The sequence below is a fragment of the Parasteatoda tepidariorum genome, chromosome 2, assembly GCF_982258835.1.
Source record: "Parasteatoda tepidariorum strain Cologne lab strain chromosome 2, Ptep-v5.0, whole genome shotgun sequence".
In the NCBI taxonomy this organism is placed as follows: domain Eukaryota; kingdom Metazoa; phylum Arthropoda; class Arachnida; order Araneae; family Theridiidae; genus Parasteatoda; species Parasteatoda tepidariorum.
This window is the reverse complement of record NC_141756.1, coordinates 124981553-125000721: the sequence shown is the minus strand read 5'-3', so window position 1 is coordinate 125000721 and position 19169 is coordinate 124981553. Positions and strand designations below refer to the sequence as shown.

General features: G+C 26.8%; 1 long non-coding RNA gene across 5 annotated transcripts; it reads left to right on the top strand.

Moving 5' to 3' along the window:
• The first annotated feature begins 1521 nt into the window (after positions 1-1521).
• LOC147816169 (uncharacterized) lies at positions 1522-18203 on the top strand. Of its 5 annotated transcripts, none has more exons than XR_015431851.1 (5): positions 1522-1618; positions 4073-4189; positions 7498-7694; positions 13718-13780; positions 17698-18203. It is a non-coding gene; the product is annotated as an uncharacterized LOC147816169 (long non-coding RNA). The 5 variants fall into 5 exon arrangements; XR_015431853.1 differs by having other exon boundaries at positions 1524-1565; XR_015431852.1 differs by lacking the exon at positions 1522-1618 and adding an exon at positions 1631-1811.
• Positions 18204-19169: the final 966 nt, after the last annotated feature.

Below are 19169 nucleotides of genomic sequence, written 5' to 3'. Positions count from 1 at the left end.
ATTTAAGATGTTTACTATATAGTCTGCTGCTCAAGGTTATCTTACCTTTTATAAAATTTACATTCCAAAAAAAAAAAAAACACCCAGTGGACTAACTGTTAAGAGATAGTTTCCAGCAGATCACCGAATTCAAGCTTCACTGGCTGCTGTCAGTGTGCTGGTGGGTGATCACTTGGCTCTGCCTGCGTAGGGTCCGAGGGCGTGCGATATTGGTCCTCGTTAAACTGTACTACCGTAAAGTGCTCGACTTCGCGCCCAGGTCGTCGCTCTTCCGAAGCGAGGGTGCCATCCACACTGCAGATGATCAAAAATGTGATGGCATGTCTTCGGATCATCTTCAGGCAGAGCCGGATTATACCTTTCGAAGGCCTTAATAGGCATAGCCGTTTTTGGGCCCTCCCCTCCTTCCCCCACTCCTCTCCTCTTTTCAAAATAGATGCTAAAATTTTCTTGCATATTTTTTTTTACATTTTTATTAATATGGATTTTAATTTACAAATTTGTTTATCGAACTTTATCTGCAATACCGACATACTGCCGATATTGCAGTTGATATCGATAATGCCATTATGATTAGTTCGATCGATAACTATGTAAGCACTTCACGTCAACAATACAACAACAAACCAGCAAAGAAAACAGTGAAATTGATAGTGAGATTAATTACAAGAAATATTTATACTACAAATAGCTTCATAGTTTTCATGATACTACTATGATAACTAATTGAAGGAAATTATCATTGACAAAAGTAAATGTTTTGAAAATATGAAGACTCAAATTAAGATTCTGCAAAATAATTTATTACCGAAAAATATTATATTTTTATTTGTTGTTGTTGTTAATTTACGTCGCACTAGAGCTGCACAATGGGCTATTGGCGACGGTCTGGGAAACATCCCGGAGGATGATCCGAAGACATGCCATCACAAATTTGATCCTCTGCGAGGAGGGGATGGCACCCCCGCTTCGGTAGCCCCACGACCTGCGCGCGAAGTCGAGCACTTTACGGTAGCACAGTTTTTACGAGGACCAATACCACACACCCTTGGTTCCTACGCAGACTGATCCAAGTGGTCACCCACCCGCACACTGACCGTAGCCAGTGATGCTTGACTTCGGTGATCTGCTGGGAACCGTGTCTTAACGATCAGTCCACTGCGGGACTATTTTTATTTGTATCTTCATAATTTTGCGCAAAATACACTTGTTGTTTTTAAAGCTAAAATATTTTTGTCAACAAATTTTTTTCTCCCAAGTTTTTCGTAGGCCCCTGAATTTCGCAGGCCCTAGGCACGTGACTAGTGTGCCTATAGGTTAATCAGGCCCTGTCCTCAGGGATGTTTCCCAGATCCATTGTGCCGCTCTACTGCGACGTAAAAATGAAACAAAAAAAAAAACAACCACAAAACGAAAACCTACAAACGAAACCTACAACCACAAAAAAAAAAAAAAGAAAACCACGAAAAACAAGTAAGCTAAAAGCGTGAAAATGTTTTTTTGCACAATTCTTGGAAAAAGGTTTGATTCCAACAATTGTTTATAAACAAGAAATTTACTCATTAGTAAGAGACAAATTACTAATGAGTAATTAAAGCTGATTCACTCAAAGTCATTAGTAATTAAAGCTGAAATAATTCCTTTGCTAGTTTAAGACAATGCTTAATATTCAAGGAACCAGTTCATTTGTTTATTTATTTCCTTGATAAATTTATGTTTATTCTGTAATACGTAGCTTTGTTAATCTGAAATGTTCTAATGTTTTTCAACATTATTATTTCTCAGAATTCCAATTGCGATTTTTAATTGAAGTATTATTTTTATTTCTTTGCTTTGTAACTTTTATGTTAAGAAACTAAGTTTGCAGTGTTCATTCCTGATCTTAAAAAGGGCAGGGCACTGGAAACTGAAAAAAGCTCTTAAAAAAAGGGCGCCCAACACAAAAAAGAGCATTATTTACAAATATTTGCTTCACTTTTATGACACCTAATATATACAAAATTTTTAATTTTATCAATAAAATTTTTGTTAGAGATAATTAGTTTAAACTAAAAAATAATTCCAAGGTTAAATTGGCACATTCTATAAATTGGTTTTAAAATGAGTGTAATCCTCAAATTTTGAGAAAGTTGTGTATCATAAAAATAACTTATTAAATATATCGAACACACGTTTTTTTTCCTTTTAATATATTGGGGTGCAAAATCAGGTTCAAAAAGCATTTGGGACAAAATTTTTTATTCAAAAGGCAAATGGGACCCCTTGCAAACCTTGCCTAGAAGTTTATATGAACAATAATTTCCCTGATTGGTGTGTTTTTCTTTTAAAAATTGCCATTATGTGCACCAAGGGAAACAATTAATTTGGATGAATATTACAAATGTTGTCTACAATAATTTTATGAATCGCACCTAACAGTGGTTATGTGTTTTTCTTCTTTTTGTTGTTAGTTGCAAACTTTTACTAATGAAAGTTAAATGTTAATAGTTAAATGTAAATGAAAAGTTCAGTAGAAAAAATTTTTGAAAGCAAAAATTTTAGTTCCTTATCTACTACATATCTAATTAATTAGCTTATTTAACAATGATTGCTTATATATTTTTAAATTGTCATTTATATTGGTTATAAGTTTGTAAAGACAAATTTTATTGCTATTGGTAATATTTGACAAAATTATCTTAGAAAACAGTGAATTGAAAATTTATTTCGAAAGCTCAATTCATTTTGTTATCAATTGCATGTACTAATGTTAATAAAATTGTTTTCTTAAATAATAAAATTAAAGTCAAGTTGCCATTTAATGAATTTTACGTTTAAGATTATGTTTTTGTTCTTCTGTGATGTAGTTCATTTATTGTACCCTTATTAAGTAAGTTTGGTTTAACAGAAAATGAACGCATCATTTTTGTTTATTCATTTTCCAAATTTTTTAGTACTGTGTATTAGTTTATTTATTTTCTTTCTTATCTATCATAAGGGTAAAAAAATAAGGAACATTTTAATGCATTGGATTTAATAGAGTTCTTATTTCCTGTAGTATAAAATTTATCCTGTTATTTCAGTCTAAATATCCGATTTACTATTAGTTATATGATATATATTTACAGAATTTTGTTCTAGACTGACCTTACTCTTTGATCACCATAATAGTAAGGCCGCTTTTGTAATGACATTTTTTATTGTTTTCCAGTGTTTAACTATAATGAAAAGATTGCAATACTTTAATAGAAATCCATAACAACTTTTTTAATTCTTTAGTGAAAACAATGAACTTTTCCATCTTCTATACAGTTTGATTATGAGGTTCCTTACAAACCAGACATGTTAATGACAATAATAGAAATAAATTGTAACTAATGATATTTTATTATTGTCTATATGCTTAATGCTAATACATTTACATATTTATAACTGCCAGCTCTAGACAAGTTTTCGATAGTTTACTCGATTGTCCAGTAGGTTTCTGGATTTCAACAATTCATTTCATTGTTTTGTTAAGAAAATTTCGTAAAAACTAGTTCAGTTAACTTTTTGTTCTCTGCACTTTTTTTGTATTAGTTCTTTACAACTATTTAAAATTGATTCAGTATTGAAAACTAGAATTTGTAAAATATCAGCATAATAAATACTTATTGAGTAAGTATTTATTATCAAATCTTGACTGTTCCCTTTCAGTAATCCTTGACACCATTAATTCTTTTAACAACATGCATTGTAAACTTGAGTTTTCATGCATCGTAAAGTAAACTCTTCTCATTTGCATTCTAGGGTCCAAGTGAGAGCAGCATACCTTTTTTTCTCTAGCCATTATTTGTAAAATTATAAGTGCAAGTAATATTTATGTTCATTTAAATACAACTGCAGACTAAAAGCATGCAGCTAATTTAAAATAGCGGTTTCCTTAAATTGTTCATAAAATCTCTAAAATTTCCTTTTTCTAGACAGTTATCTATAAGGTTTGAGAGTTGATGTGAAATTTACATTTTTGTAAAATTCTTAGATTGATTTTCTTTTCATGTTGACAACTATGCTTATTTATGTACTTAATTTAAAATTTTTTTTTTCTATCTAGATGATGAAAATGTTTGAGGTGCTTGAAATCTTTTAGGAAACTGAAGGTTGCAATCATGGATTGATGGTGATATCATTAGTAGTCAAAACAAAAAGCTATCAGCTGATCTGATCATTAGTTAGTAATTAAACTACCCTTCTATATTTAGAAATCTATCTTTGCATGTAGCTAAATAAAATTATTGCTTCTGCATCATCATGTTTTTGGTAAAGAAATGAAAAAAACCTTGTTTAGTGTCAATTTTTTAAAGCTATAAAAGTTAATATTGGGTTTTTCATTTAATGCTCATGTACTTTGATGCCCTACTGTATAAATAATTTTATTTATTAAATAGTGTTGTATAAGCTTAAAAGTAGAAATAAATCTATAAATGTAAAATACACATAACAAAATTAAAATAAGTTAAAATAGCACACTGTCACTAATACATATTTGAATCTTTATTGTTAAATACATAAGACTTCACAGTTTTTAACTCTAGCGTTATAAAATATAAATGCAACAGTAATATAAAAGGAACAAATTTATTAATCTTATCTTTTAAACACACATCTATTTACTATATTTATTGAGATTTATATATATATAAAAGTTCAAAATGTAGAGAAAACAAGGGAAAGATTACAGAACAATGAAAGAAGGGGAAAAAATAATAATAAAAATAACGAGAAACCGGAAAAAAAAAAAAATCCGAATTTTCAGATTGTTTCCCCTACCCCTTCCGGTTTCTTGTTATTTTTATTATTATTTTTTTCCCCTTCTTTCATTGTTCTGTAATTTTTCCCTTGTTTTCTCTACATTTTGAACTTATTTTATGAGTTCTATTTACTTGTAGCTTATGCATAATAAATAAAACTTATTGTTTTACTTTATTTTCTTCGTGTTTTTGTTTATTATGCTATATATATATATATAGTACCCATTATAAATTTATAATCAGTAAAAACTAACAATTTATTTGACTTTTATTTTCACTAAAATTAAACTGAAATAAATATTTAATGGTCTTCCATATTTATATAATAAGATGAATAAAAAGTGAAATTAAAATTACATATAATTATAAAGAGTATCAGTTACTTATCCCATTTTTCAAAGATTTAACCTTAGAAAAAAATGACTTCATTTTTAGATAACTAATTTTAACTTTATATTTTTATTTCAAGAAACCAATTGGTCTATAAAATTATGAAAAAAAGCATGTATAAACATTTTTAGCTTATTTTTTTAAAACTAGAGAATAAAACTTTAAATTTGTTAATGAACCGCTTAGTAGAAAGATAAAAAAATTTTTCAATTTTTTTTAAACCTATGTTTAAAAGAAACAGTATAAATTATATTCAAATGAAATCTTAAAAATAATATTTAAAAAATCTTAAAAACAATATTTTATTCTTCAATTATTTTATAATGGTGATATAAACTTTCTCAAAATATTTAAAAATTGGCAGCAAATGTTAAGAGTTACCATAAAAGTCAAAAAAGTTTTAATTAATGAAAAGGTTACTTTTTTAAAGGTTAATTTTTCTTTATTATTGTTATCATACACCAGATTCAAAGTGTCCACATTTCTTAGATGGCTATTCACTTTTATGAGTTTTGTAGCTTTATCTATTTTATAGTTTACTCCAAATAAAACCGAAAGTTGAAAAGTGTCTTTCAATGGAAGCAGAAGATGCTGGTGCTGAGTGTAAGGAAGAAAAAAAAAATGTCAGAAATTTTGTGTAAGCTTGGAATTTTTTTCACTTTTTTTTTTGCCATGATTTTGCACTATTTTTGTGTTTAAAACTGTTGAATACTGTCAAGATTTATTGATTTTGGAAAGTATTCAGAATCGGAAGTTATGAGGGCCATAACACCTGGAGGAAATTCTGGATGATGATTAGAAAGCCAGTTTTCTGCTAATTGTTCATCATTTAAAAGTTGTCCTCTTGTTTCGATATCCATGATGTATGCTAATAAATGAGATGGCTGAAAGCTCTGTTGAGATCTTTTAACAAAATGTGGTTCTGATTCATCCATATTTCAACAGCTTCTGAAATTGAAGTGTTTTCTGATTGAAGCGTATTCAAAGCTTTAGAAACAATTGATAAACGTTTTTCCAAATTTATAGCTTCTACGTAAAGCTCAACATTATTTAATATTTTTGACATATTTTTATTGAATCTTTTTTGATGTTCAAGAGCAATCTCATGATTTCAATGGTAATTATCGGCAAAAGGTTTTACACAGTCACAATATGAACTCTAACTAGAGCCCCATCCAATAAAACACAGGCAGGTTTTATCAAAGTGGGCCCACTTGGCGAGCCCTGACTTGTATGAATGGAAACTATTAAAATTCTAAAAAATTTATGTTTGTCATTCTTGTTCAAATTTATTACCTTATTAAAGGAGAAGCTGGTAAGTTAGTTTGCAATGAATGTTCATTAAGTGTCTTATTTATCTCATTATAAAATTTGTAATGCTCATAAATTAGAGTATTTAAAGATAATTATAATGCTGTTCTAAACCGTTAAAAAAATGTTTCATTTCCTTTAAACTTTTAAGATTGTTCAACACAAAAAGTTATGCCATTTGACCTGGCTTTTTTCCTTTGTCACTTTCTCTTTATGCTGTTCTATCAGGAAATATTTATGGGGTTGTTTTTCATTCTAACTTGCTTTTGTATGTAGAGACGCCAACCATTAAGATTTATCTATAATCATTTATCTCATTTATCTTTAATCATTGATTTATTATCAATAATCATATATAACGAAAAATTGAAGATTTTTCTTGACAATTTCATCGTTCAGATGACAGTCTTACAATCGAGTAATAAAAATTATGGTTTTTAGAAAAAGTAATCTGTTTAAAATGTCATTTTTTTCTTAAATATTAGTAACAGTTAAGAAATTTTAGTGTAAATAGATATTCTATGATAAATTGCCTCTGCCTCTCTCAAAACTATTGCTAATAGCAAGAAATAGTAAAAAGATATCTAGAAACAAGAAAACAAAAATTGATAGAAGCAAAAAAGCAGGATATCTAATCACCCTTTCACAGCTTTTTTTTTTTTTTTAACTGATTAAAGTAAAAAATAAAAGTGCTTGATGTATCACATGAGACATGTTATTAGTTAAATTCATTTTGTTTTCTAAGCTAAAAATGTCAGTGATATATATTTTTTAATTTGAAACCTTTACTAAAGTGTTATTTTTTTCATTTAATCGTAAATAACAATTTTATAATTCATGTACCCTTTATGTACTTTTATAAACTTTAGTAATAAAAACATCTTAAAATTGTATTAGTGTTTAATTTCCATAAACTTTCAGTGCTATTGTACTTCTGAATACTGATAGCCAGTGTATAAATAATAGCTAGTGTACCTCTGCAAGTGTATAAATAATTGTTTTAAGTAAAATCACATTGATTCAATAGGAGCCTGAAGGAAAAGTTGAATCTTTTGGTTAAAAGAAATTATTATGAGCATCAACAAGAAGGTATGATATGAGCTTTGGAAAAAGGCAAAAAGGATCACAAACAAATCAAGTAAAACCAATCTGCATGCATACAAGATGATTCAACCAGGCAGGCTACCATGTCCGACTACAATTCTATCTTCACTGTTTCATCTGGTAAGTAAGATTTATGCTGATAATTAGTGTAATATTTTTAACATATTGCATTAGTCTATACAATTTAAACATTTTAATTTTAGTGGAAAACATTTAAGAATAAGAATTTTTCAAAGTATTTTTTTTTCAAGAAATAAAAGTAATTTTTCTTCATTTCAAAGGACATGTATTGTCCTAAATTCTTATATATCAAGAGATCGTGTGAAGTCATTTTAATTGACAATCACAAATTTTTTTATTAAGGTTTTTTAACTGTCCAAAAAAATTAGACCGATTGCAAATCTTAAATAATAAAAACAAATATATGAGCAACATAGCCTTCAAGTGAAAGGAAGAAGCACATTATGCTTCAAGTTTAAATGTTTATGAGCTTTTCACACATTCTTCCATGTATACAAATATTAAAATGTATTTATATGTTGCAACTATAAATGTAAAATACCTGGTTTTTTATAACTTGGGGAAGTTTTACAAAACTATGTATATTTTGAGGCACAATTGAGCTTTATTTGCATTGTCAAATAGTTAATTCATTATTAACTTTGAAGAAAAACTCATTTAGTCAAGCCTTTTTTATCTCATTCAGTCAAGCCTTTTGTATCCCATTCAGCCAACTTTAAATTCACATTTCTGTTCATAATTTCCAATATTTGTAACTTATGATCACCAATGATCATCATTGATTTCATCAATGATGAAAGTTTTGCCAGAAATATATTTCTGAACTACAAAATTTATTCAAGTTAAGTAATTTGTTTTGAAAAAGTTAATCATGCAAATCTGTTTTGGAATATGAATTATCCAAAATGCCTTATTTGATTCATTTCTGTTGTGATACCTTTCTGAATAATAAATGTCTGTGTTAAATTGGCTATAAAAATTTTTGAGTTTCTACATCTTTATTACTAATAAATTAAAAGAAATGTAGCTTAATATAAGTATGATTTTCAAAGGGATATAAAATATATGCTACATGTTTAAATATTTCTGTATATCAAGTTTAAAAGAGATCATGAAATTTCTACCCCATTGAGATAAAACTAATCTGGGGGAAAAAAACTTTGCCCCCTATTAAAATTGTATGTTTAGCTTATTGAGTTACTCTAAGCAAGGATTTATATATTTTACTATGTAAATAGCATAATAAATAGTTTTTTATATTTAATTTTATTATTTTATTCCTAATCTTTCAGAAAGAGAGAGAAAATTTAATAATTCTTACAGGAATGAAGAAAGAGTATTTAATTTTTTATTTTATTTAAATACATATCATTTATTGCTTTTCTCTTGAATTTTTTATTTTATTTCATTTCATAGGTTAATTGCTATAAACTTAACTGTGATTAGGACATAAAAAGTGAAATTGCATATAACAAAAGCATTGAAATCAATAATAATTAATTGGAATTAATTTTATTTGCATTAATATCTTTTATGCCTTTGTTTAGAATGAAGTATAGAATAAAAAGATGCATGTTTGCCTTTTCTTCTTATGCTAAAAATTATGAAATAAATCATATTACCAATTACAAGATGTATTTTTAATACAAAACACAAGATATTTTAATTTTAAAAATATTTAATTACAATTTAATATTCATTACCGCAAACTTTATTGAATTTACCATTACATTTCTGGATCTTATCAATTTCTCCTGGTCTATTGGTTTAAGGAAAATTCTCTTCGTTTTTGAATATAATGAAAACTCCCTAAAATTGAGTAAGTTTCCCTAAAAAAATCCTGATGGAAATAGAATTTTTACACAATTCATTGCTTACTTGAATATTCAAATAAGTATTACTTACACATAGTGAAGTGAATCTCATTCTTAAGTATTTTGTTTATTTTAATTCAGAACTTTCCTTTTAAATTAACTAAAAATCTTTTGACTATTAATAATAAATTACTTGTCTATCACTATTTAAAATTCTACTAAAAACATTTCAAGTTCATTTAATATCAATCATAACTGGAAAATATTGTAGACCATTTATAGCTATAAGTATAATAAATTTTTTATATTTTGATGTCAAAATATTTCTAAAATTCTTTATATGTAAAATATTTAGTATCTTATGCAACAGTTATCATAAAATTTAAATTTTGTGAAATCTATTGGATTTTTTTTCTATCAATGTTGGTAGTTATGAATATTTTAAATTGAAAATAGTAAATGAGATTTTAAAAGATACTAGCTGAATTCCCGTTCTTCGCATAGGGATATAACAAAATATATCTTTCTTATAACAAAATATACTTTTTTTCTCCTAAAGGAAAAGAATCAATAAATCAGTACTGAGAACACAACGCAATCATGCTGAAAACTAAATGGCATATATGACACAATTAAAAAGCTTAATGGAAGAACCAGGTGAATGACAATTTTAAGGGAATTAATAAATTAGAAAAAATAGCAAAGTTTTTGTGTCAATATGGGTATGTTTAATGTAACAGAACTGTTTTTGCTTTTTTCTTACGAAATTAATAAATATTAGTTTTTAGTATGCTTGCATGATTTTTTATTTCAAATACTTGGCAATGGTCAATAAAAGGAAGCAACAAATTATTTGTCCATTCATACCATTGTAAACCATACCATTGAAATAAAAATAAAAAGTACTTAGTATACTTAGCACTTGGCATACACTATCTTAGCTACCAGTGGAAAAATATTTTCTGAAACTATTGAAAATCTGTTGTAGAATTTTTATCAAAACCACTTCACCAATCACCATAATACCAGTAATACACATTACCGTCAGTGATAAATATGTATTAAGCCTCATTTGTGAGAGGTTATTTTTTACAATTTTCTTAAATAAGTTTTTCTTTTAATCTTCCCTCCATGAGCTTGACTTTTTTAGCACATAGCTTATTTTATTTTATTTTAATTAATACACATTATTATTAATTAAGCACATAGCTTATTTTATTATAATTAATACACATCAATATTAATTGAGGATTGGTGCCAATAATAGCATGCTGATTTTTTACGGTTGCTCAAAACATGAATAAATATCTTTTCTCTTTATTTTTGCTTTTTAGTTCATAAGTTATTATTTTTTTTAATTTCAGTTAAAACATGTTACCAACATTAATTAAGCAATTATTGTCATCAATGATAGTATGATGATTTGTTACGTTTCTTCTAGAAAGCTAGCAATTATCACTAATGTTATCTTTTAAAATATTTGAAAAATTGAATCGTTAAATTTATGACAATGGTTATTGCTTAACAAATCAAAAAATTCAGTTTTGTTCTTCATCATCCCACTCAAATGGTTTGTCAGAGAATGTTCTAATGTCAACATTGACCTTCCTCAATCTTTGAACTATCTGTATCCCAAGTTTCATAACTTTCGGTCAGATGGTTTAAGAGTGTATAAAGGACACACACACACAATAATTTTTATACATTACAGAACCCATTATCCGGAAGTCAGAAAACCGGTAAACCAAAAAACCGGAATGAAATTCGATAAATTTTCCTACCATTTAAAAAAAAATTTTTTTTTTCCTCATAAGATTTCAGGATTTTTCTTTCTATTTTGAAAGATGTTTACCTTACCATCATTTTGCAAATAATCATTAGTGTATTACTTCATAGTTTTTTCTTCTTTTTAAAATTATTTCCAAATATTTTTTTTAGTAGAGTTTGACAGTAAAAAAACGGCTTTTTGTAGCGATTCAGAAAACCGGAAAAATCAGTTATCCAGAATAGCTATTGTCCCGATCGTTCTGGATAATCGGTTCCCCACTGTATATGCAGATGACTACCTTCAGTAAATTTAACTACCTTTTGGTTAATTTTATGAATTGCCTTTAGTTTGACGAAAAACTCTGTAATATATTAAAGCTATCTTGCATAATACAATATTTCTTTTGACTGAATTGAAATTTTGAAATTTCACAAATATGACTGATGTTTAATAATATAATTATTCTCATTATTTTAATAAAAATAGAATTAATACAGATGAAAGCTAAATATAATCTTGAATTTTTTTCTTAAAAAAATAATAAATAAAAAACTGCAAATTTCTTTTAAGTGAAATAATTTTATGAATAAATTTAAAATGAAATTTATTGTTTTAGTTATATCACTTATATTAAATTTACAAACTCACCCTAAATAAACAAAACCTGTTTAAAAACTTAGTTTCAATGAATTTCATAATTCTCTCTAATTAATTCTCTCTAATTAATTCTAATTAATTCTCTGTGATAATTGACAATCTCTTCCATTTAATAAAATTTATCTAATTCAATTGAATAAAAAAAAATTTTCCTCAAAATGTACCAATTTTACTTTATTACATTACACATTGCTAACCTTTTTACATTACTTTTTTAATGCAAATATGAATCATTTTAATCAACATTGTATCATATAGTCTTTTGAAGTATTTATTCTGAAACTCATATATAAGTTTCAAGTTTATTTGTGAAAATTAAATATAAAATTATATTATTCTCAGAACTATAAGCAAAACAAATCTTGTTTACACACCTAAAAATAAAAAAAATCTAAAAACCCCGGTTTTGGGTATTCATCCAATGCGAAAGTAAATGCTTGGGTAAATACCCTACACCTTAGGTATTTACCCGACCCACATCTATAGTTGCAGCCTCAATAAATCAAACCTCATCTCAAATATAAAAGTATTTTTAAGATTTTTCTTTCAATTTTTTATTACAAAATCAAAAGATTTATCCCTTGTTATAAATTTAAGAAAAAATCATTTATTGCAATTTTTTTTATAAACTATAAATCAGTTAATTTGAAGGAAAAAAAATAATGTAATTTTTTTAATGAAACAAGAGGGAAAAAATATTTGATGTTTCCTTTCATTATTCAATTTAGTTTATGCTTGCTCTATTAATATATTACTACCTAATTCATACACAGTTTCAATGGTCTATTTGCTTGTCTCTATTTGAATTTTTTTTTAAAATTAATAGTGTGAATGTTAAATAGTGTTTTCATCATAGATAGGATAATATAGTGTTTTCATCATAGAAAAAAAATGGGTGAGAATTTCTCACCCTTTCTTAAAAACAGGGTAAGATTTCTAAAAACTAAAAAAACACAAAAACTCTTGAAAAAAAAATCATTTCTTTAATTATAATACATTTTTAACGTCTTCTATTTTTTAAAGCATTGAATATTTTTGATAAAGCATTGAATATTACATGAGGAAACCTAACCTACGGTAAACACGTGGTTGCAGAAAAATGTGTTCTGAAAGGAGTTCTGTGGTTGTGTTCTGTTGTTGGAAAAGGTTCTGAACAATACTGGTAAATAGGGAAGCTAGATAACGGGGCAGATGTTGAAAATAATGAAAGATCCAGGAAGAAAAGTGAAACGGATTATATTCTAAATGGCGTAATTCTGAGCTTTTTCCAAAATGCGAGAAATTCGCGAATTTTGAAATTGATGTATAGAATGCTTGAATTTCTAGCTGTAATAATTTTTTAATGCGAGAAAAGAAAAAAATGCGAGATTCTCGCTTTGTAGTGGAAACACTGTAATGATATACTATAGAATATGGACAATAATAGAATATGGAATTGTCAAGTGGAACTTCATTCCTAACAATGAAGAAATATTCTATTTTGCACTATATGCTATTTTTTATTATTTCAAATCATATAACTAAAACAGCTTACCGTTCGTTAACAATGATTGCTGCTCAGGGAGGCCATGGATTATTTATTTTATGATGGTTGGATTTATGATGATGGTCTCGGGCCATCATTAGTTTTGAGCCCTGGTTGTAATTTTTTCAATTAAATATATCTTTCTGTTAATCTTAAATTGTTGACAATAACTTAGAATGTTAAAAATTTTTGCCTTGTATAATTGGAAACTCTGTTGCTTTGTCTCCAGTTCAAGTTCAGATTAATTTAAATTCTATGGTATTAATTATTTTAATTAAAAATAAAAAAATAAATTAATCATATTTTCATGTTTTAATCAAATGTTTTGGCCTTTTATTAAAATTAAATTTCTTTTCAGGTTCTGCTCATTCAGTGCTTGCTCCATATTGGTCTAAAACTCTACAACAGAATTCTTTTTGTGGTATGTAAAATGTGTATTTGTAAAATTTTTTTTCTTTAGTCTAATTATTGGGGTGCACCACCTGCGATCCGCTGACTGTTGATGTGCGGCCTGCAAGAGCTTCTGAACGCAATAAAAAGTTTCTTTTAATTTGGTTTTTGCTTAAACATTATGAATTTTCTTTAATTAAAATATTTAATTTAAATTTATATTACTCAATAAAATGCATATACTTCTTGATCTTTCATTCTTTAAGCTTCTTTTTGTTTAGAATTTGTATTTCCCCCTCCAATATTTATGTATGCATATTTATTTGATACATTAATTATTGTGAAAAATGGAAAAAGTTTTTTTTTTTTAAAAGTATTAGTTTTTTTTTTTTTAGTTTTAAATAAATTAAAATCGTTAAAAGTATTTAATTTTCTGCAAATATGTTATTAAGTTTACTGATAAAACTATTTAGTGCTTCATAATGCTTAGATTAAAATCATTATATATCATACCACAGGGGGAAGTGTTTCTGAATAAGCGTGAAGTTCGCACACCTCTTCCTTTTGACTTTCGATGAGTTCCTATACATCACTGTCAAGCAGCTCATCCCCTCCCAATCACTACTACCCATTCACCCTTCAGAGTTCCCCACTGACCCCAGTCGGTCGTTAAGTAGTCCGGACTTCTTCAGGCCACTTGGTCTTTAAAGAGTTAAGTAAACTAAGTACAAAAACACCTTGTTTAAATTTTTTTCTAATGTTTTGATTTAAACTTTTTTTTTTTTTTACTCGATAAATTTTCCGGAATTTTGACTTGGGCTCACAATTACCCCTGTGGTCAATAACTATTTAAGATGAATACAAAAAATTATTTAACCCTGATGGTTACAAATTATTGTAGCGATTTTAAAAAATAAAATGATACAAAATGCAAAGGTATTAAAAATACTTAAGTACATTTTTAATGAATTTCCATTTAACATTAAATAAAATATTAAAATTCAAAATTATTACACAAAAAACGGCCAAAATTTTAGCATCTAAAATTGTGTATACAATTCAATGTACTAAATTTAAATTAAGATTGTAAAATAAATAAAAATTACATTGTATTATTCTATTTTCATTTCTGTCATTAGGAATCTCAAGCTGTGATTACAATTCTTATACATATTTTAAGATGTATGCGCTTAAGATGTATTTTCATATGTTTACAAATTTTAAGATGAATGGTAATAGTATAGTTTAAGATGTATGGACATTTTTTTTATTTTACCCTGCAGCATAGCTGCCAACTCTACTGGATCTACCAGCAGACTACTGGATTTTGCCATTTTCTTCTGGCTTTTCTCCTGATTTTTGTACATTTTAGATTTATAATTGAGTTTTCAAAAAATCACCCATTAAAATAGAGATTTTACTCAATTTATTGCTGGGTTGAATATTTTAAAAAGTATTACTAATACATAATGAAATGGACCTCGCAGGAATCAGTTCAAGGCTTTTCTTTTTCTTTGCTCTAAAAATTTGTTTCTTTTTTTCAGAACTCCCTTTTTAAATTAAATCTTTTAACTATCAATAATTATTTACTTGTCTACTACTATTTAAAATTTTGAGTTAACATAAAAAAATTTCAAATTCATTTAATGCCAATCATAAAGAAAAAAATATTGCAGACCATTTATAGACATTATGGTAATAAAGTTTTTGTATTTTGATGACAATAAAAATCCCTAAAATTCTCTATATGTAAAATATTTAGTATATTATGCAGCAGTTACCGTGAAATTTATAATATTTCTTATCCATCTTGATTGCTGTTCTGCAGGAAACGAAATATTGTTACTGTTGTAAAAACTTTTATATATTTTGTACAAAGACTTATCTAATATAAACTAATCAAGAACAAAATTTTTCAATAATGTTAAAATCAACTCATAAAGGGTCAGGATGGCAATGACAGCAATAAAAATAGTTCAACTTACTTTACTTTTTTTGTTCTAAATCAGCTGCTACTGAGAATAAGTGTTATATGAGTTACTAGTGGCCATGAAACTGTTGAAAAGGCTAGGAAGTCAAACTCAGTGCAAAAATATTTTTAAAATGCAGTGAAACATAAGGAAAAGACTTAAAATGTTTAATATTTGTGGTAATCATAGTTTTTTTTTCCTTCATGATCAATTTTTATTTAAAGAATGGATAGAGCATGAAAGACCTTTTAGTATTTATATTTATCCTGATTAAAGGAAGGTAGCATGTAGCTCTGTAAAGTGCATGCAAATGACGAATAAATACAAACAGAAATTAGATGAAAATACTTCCTTCTGTGTCTTCTGTTAACAGGACATTAAATAGCACAATTCCAGAAAAGCCAGCCGTTCCCAATTTTTTTTTTTTGGCTATGAAGCCCTAAATGATTAAATAGTCCGGTAATAATTAGGGTAAAAAACTTTATTTTTATTTTGAACTTTTAATATTTAAAAGGAGAAATAAATTTTTTTCATCGTTTTATATTTAATAATCTTAATTTAGGTTTTACTCGTATGTTTAACAGTTGAATATACACTGTCTTAGAGATGAATCTAGTCTAACTGAAGATTTGTTTTTATATTGCTATTAAAAACTGTTTTTAAATGTTGAAAATAGTTATTAGGGAAACATATTTCTTTATTAAAAAAAATTCTGTTATTTTATTTTGATTTGAAAAGCGCAATGTTAAATACTATTGCAAATTCTTATAAATGCATGTTTTTTTCATACTTTTATAAAATTGTTGTTAGAAAAATTATATATTTTTTTAAAAATTTTCATTTCCCATTTTTTGGCATATTACTTTAAATATAATTACAGATTTCAAAAACTGTTCAAAAAGTCTCAACTGTCAGAACTCTTTCACAGAACCCCTAACATCTTTTGGAAACCGTTGTTCTAGAGTGTGATCCATATATATATATTTGAATTTGCAAACTATTTTTAATGTATTTTAAGATATTTTAATTGAACTCCAGCCAACTGAATCCATGAATTGTATCATTAAGAATGAGCCATAATTACGTTATTAAATAATATTAATTAATTAAAATAACTTTCATCTTGAATCGAAACAAAGATATCTCACTTGTACAATAGCCATCCTTGTACATGAAAATATTCATTTTTATTTTATTTTATTTATTTATTTATTTCAAATGATTGACTGTGAACAATTTTGGTTATGGATAACTTGAGCTGAGATCCTAAAGTATTTGTACTCAGTTAAAACTTTTCATAGTACTGCCCTGATATCTTGTGTCCAGTCATTCTAGACTAGCTCTCTGTCAATTTACATAAAGGAAAGTCTGGCATTTCAATATTGAACAAAATTAGTCGAAATTTCATGATTTTAACTATTTAAAAGAAAAAAAATCATGGAAAGTTCATAGATTTAGGTGGCCAAAAAATCTTATTTTTTAAAACGGAATCCCCCTTCCCCAATTTCACAGATTTCCTATGCTCCAAATATCTGAATTAGTAACAAAATCCCCACTCACAGTCAGATTTCAATAAGATATAAAATGTTTTTTTTTCCTTTCCTGTTCTTTATTAAATTATGGTGTTCTTTCAAAAAATGAAAGAAAGAACAACATTTCTAGAAGGAATTATCTTTTAAACTCCAATGATTCAGAAGGGCTTAAGGATTTTGAACTATAATTTCTTTTTAATAAAAAATAATTAGGAAAGAATAAAATTATTACTTAAGAGTGGTTATAAATGAAATATTTTTCGACTCTTGCTCAGTGATACTGAGATTTTTTGGTTTAGGTATTGTTACAGAAATCTACCTATTAAATTTTAGACCAATTAAAATTTTTTTAAATGATTTAAGTCTTAAAGAAATATTCAATGCTAATAGTTTTAAATTTAGTGTTTTCAATGTAAAGTTTAACTTTTTCTCTCTTATAATTTTAGCTTCGCCTGGGCTGCTGGATAATGCAAATGGAAAATGACATGTGTATATGCTGTTAGATTCTCTTTAAATCTGCCGGAGCTGAAAGTCCTCTTGTTGTTGTGCAGAAGTTTGAAGAAAGGCGTATCTCTGTGTGATTCATCCCTGCTGTGTGTTTGTGTGGTTGCTGACAATTTTATAAAATCTTTCAATAAAGCAGATTCATCAGTTTATTGTTCTGATATATAGTTGCACATAAACAAAAAATTGCAATTGCAGGGAAGAGAACTGCATGAAATAAATTACTGTAAAGTTTTGGAATTCTTTTTATTAGAAAATAATAATAAAAATGATAACACATAGTCCAACTGTTGCTTTTTGCAATAAAAATTATTTTATTTAATGATAAATATGTGTTCTTACGGATTATATGTTTATATTAAACAATGACGGTAAGAATATATTGCTTTTATAGTTGAGTGAAGTTTATATTGTGTTTTGTTTTAAAATAAAAAATTAAATTGTGAAATAATGTTTGTCATGAATTGGTTTGATAAATTTTTTTTATTCTTAACTACTGCATTGGGTAATTTATACAGCAACTTTATAATAAATCTTCAAAATTTTAGAAAATGGGGTAGGCAGATATGTGTTCATTAATAAAACTTAAAAAGTTATAATGTTGGAAATTTTTTTATAGTCATGATAATAATGTTTAAGTATTTTGAAATTGGATGAAGTTAAAATTCGGTTTCTTTAAAATTTGCAACATATCGGAAACAATTTAATTTTAACATCCTTGTTAAACATTAACTCCAGCTTATGAGCATTTATACTACTAGCATTGTATTTTTCACTTAATTTTGAATTATTTAGTTCAAATTTAAGATAAGAAGTGAATATTTTTATGATGTTAAAATAACGATAATAGTAAAAATTTCTTTGGCTTAATATTTAAAATTTAGCTGAACATTTATTTACATTATTGTTAAAGCAAACAATTTAAACCAACGTAGAGTAGAATCTTGTTTGTTTAAGTTTTCATCAGTAAGGTTCTTTGCAAAGCAAGTTTTTACATGCATAATATAGTTTTTTTTATGACTAATTGATCAATACCAGAAAATTGACTCTAGCATCTGCTTAATTTTTTAAAATTTATTTTCTGAAAAGCTCTGTTTAAAATGTTTACATATTACACCTGCTTTTTTCTAATAATCATCTATAATCAGCGAAATAAAAGCAATGGAATTGTTTCAAACAAAAATCTGAATTTGTTTTAATTTGAATTTTCAAACAAAAATCTGAATTTTTTTATAGCAACGTTCTCAAAAGAGTAATGGATTGTAGTCAAATTTTGAATATTCATGCTGAAAGCAACTTTTAAAAAATAATGTAAAAAATTTTATTATATTTTCGTCTTATTCTTGTATGCAAGTATATGTTAGTGCAAATTTAATTTAGATAAAACATAATATTTACTGACAGTTTTGAAATT